Source organism: Mercenaria mercenaria, chromosome 18 (assembly GCF_021730395.1).
Source record: "Mercenaria mercenaria strain notata chromosome 18, MADL_Memer_1, whole genome shotgun sequence".
Taxonomy (NCBI): Eukaryota; Metazoa; Mollusca; class Bivalvia; order Venerida; family Veneridae; genus Mercenaria; species Mercenaria mercenaria.
The window spans coordinates 52341793-52345112 of record NC_069378.1 but is presented as its reverse complement, the minus strand read 5'-3'; positions in this window follow the sequence as shown (position 1 = coordinate 52345112).

Genomic DNA, 3320 nt, shown 5'->3' with positions numbered 1-3320 from the left:
TTCGTCAAAACTATTTGGCATGTGGCTTTGAAACCTTGAACACTTGTTTATCGATATGATTTCGATCTGTAGGCAAGAGCACATAACACTGTCAAATATATCGGCTGAATTATGGTCTTTTATGGACATCAGTTTTTTTCTTTTTACTTAGGCACTAGCTCAGTTATGGCATTTTTAACATAGAAATTAGTTAAGTTCCGTTTCGCATACCATGGCTTTGAAACTTTGAAAATTTGCTTACCATCATGGTCACATATTGCCATATAGTACAAGAATTATCCAAATCCACAAATGCAGGTTCCTTGTATTATCTATTATACATATTTTGTCTGAAAATCTCTGGCATTATCTGACCCAATATTTTCATCAATGCTTTGAATAGTTGAGCTCAACAGACAGCTGTTGTTGCTTATTTCGGTCATCAAAAAATTACAGAAAAAAAATGGTGAAATGTAATTCTTTACCTATATTTATCTATTTTGTCTTCCAATACAGATGTTAGATTCAGAAATTAACGTGCATTTTCTCAATCTATGAACATAAGTCCACAGTAACCAAATTCGATGAACCCGTAAAAAGCCATTTTTTTTCAAGACAGACAATTCAAAATTAATAAATTAGTATACTCTGCAAATTGTAGTATACGATTTGTAAAAAAAGAATAAGAAACGACGTATATGCGAAAACTATCTTAAAAACCATACCATTCCGCTGCATGGATATGGATTAAAAGAAATTCAAAATAGTATTCATTTATTGCATTTTATCGTAACAAACACTTAAAACTACTATTTATGTGCAAATTGCGTTTTCAATAGAAGCTATTTTATGGTCATTTCCTCAGGTGACAATTGTTGACCTTAGCAATTGTCTACTGTAACCGATATTTTCACAAACGACACGTAAACACTTAAACTTTCGAAAACGACTTTAAATGTTTTTGAGGAAATGCAAGTTCGTCATGACGCTAGAAGGAAGTGTCAATGTCATTTTTGTTGTCGGTGTCATTGATTTTAAGTTGATATTTATAGTAAAATACACTCGTATTTTCATATTACAAGAACACATTGCGTTAGGGAGGCAATCAAAATCCCCTTGATCAAAATCCCCTACACTGAAAAATGACAGGGTGTTACAAACTCCCCTTCATACTTTTGCAGGGGGTATCATAATCCCTTCTGTGATTTTTACTTATTTCATCAAATTCAAATACAACTATATACAACTTCAAAGTCTGTTGCATAAAAAATGAAAATACAATGCCTTTAGCAAACATAATATAGTTTGGAGCACTGATATCTATAATCTATAATGTTAATCACAGAAGGGGTTATGATACCCCCTGCAAATGTGTGAAGGGGACTTTGTAACACCCAGTCATTTTTCAGTGGAGGGGATATTGATCAAGGGGATTTTGATATACACTCATTGCGTTATACTATCCTATGGAACTTTAATCATTTAAGACAAACTAGCTATAGAAGTTAAAAAAGTATTAACAAGTCAAAGTATTCACGTAGTTGATTTTCCAAAGGTTATGTTTCTTTTGATGTAAGTTCAATAGTTTTGGACATATTATTATTTAGCATTTTTAAGTACAATACTCATGCTGAGTTTTGTTCCACGTGAATTACGTGCTTGAAAAGATAGAGTTCTTGAGAAATGGTAACGAATCTGTGACATGTTGCGATTCTATAATAAAAAACAAATAAAACTGTAACATTGATAATAAGAACTTTATATTTACTATAGTCTCATCAGCATATAATATTATGTATAAAACACAATGAGTGCTGCCACTCTATAAAGAGTTACAAGAGACTTATATATACACATATACATGCCAATCACAGCATTTAAAATAATACTAATAAAAATTCTATCAAGTATGACCAAGAATATTTGCCAAAATGTTACCTCATTTTAATTAAATGTAATCTCAATTTAATCTTACATATTTTATCAAACATATCACACGATTACTATTTGTTCAAACCAGAACACATACAGCCATCTGTGATATAAAATGGAAAACTTGGCACTAGATTACCAATAAATAGTTTATAGATCTTACTTCAACATTCTTTTGGCAAACTTTCTTACTCAGATCATGTACACTATATTTTATCAGTTCAATTAAAAGACTCAATTAAAAATTCTCACCTATATATAATATGCATGATTTATGTGGGTAATCTGAACTGTCTAATAATACTTGTTATATTGTAGATTCCTGACAGTACTTAATCTAAAGAATCTCTGAGTGTGCATGTTTCTTACGAGTTCAAACTGGCCAAATCATTAATCTACCAACTGAGTTAGTTACCCAGTAGAGGGAATAAAAGATACTAGCTGACCAAAAAAAAAATCCACATGACACATCAAATGGCCCACAAAAGCACGCATACTGTTCTACTCTAAAAAGAAAAACTAAAACACATATACAACTATACATGTGATTCATATAGTGTAGCACGCCGCTTTTCCAACATTTGATAGCAGGTTTTTGCACTAACATTAACAACCGACTCCTCAGTTAGAAGTATTTTTATCTGTTCTACATCATTTAAAACCTCAAATCCGGTGAACTGCTGACTAGCTTTGAACGTCATTTGTAGTCTTACATTATTATATAAAGGACAATGGAGTAAAACATGAGTTTCATCTTCTATGGCATTGATGCCAGTACTATTACAATAAGTACATTTTCTATTTTCTAGTAAAACATTGTTATATCTCCCAATATCAAAATTAATTGGTGCTGTACCACTACGAAACTTTGCCAATGCACTCCTGTGAGACCTGTTCAACGCTGATTTACAATATGGTTCAACTTGAAAATTAGTTTTAAAAGATCTGTAAAATCTTAGTTTATTTCTACCATTTCCTCTTTGTGCATTTATCCTGTTTACGTCTGCATGCCATAAATTAACATACTCTTCAAACAGCCTAGGAATCAAATTTTCACATATAGCATGTTTAGAAGAAAACTGGTCGATATGTACATGTTCATTCAAATTGTATCTTAAAAACAATTTTTCAACTTTAAAATTCGAATTTTTACAATTTCTAAAGCTAGCTCCATGTGACCACGCAAATATCTTTCTATTCATTCTATTAGTTGACATATTCACTAATCTTGGCCATAAATGAACTACACTTTTCTTAACTTTACATGTTATTGGTTGCCAGCCAATATCACCATTAACAGCAGCATTTGGTGCATGTTTGCCTGCATTAAAAAATATCGAGCTGCTCTATGTTGTATAGCATTAATACACTTAAACTCTTCAATGGCCCAAATACCAGAACCATAAGTG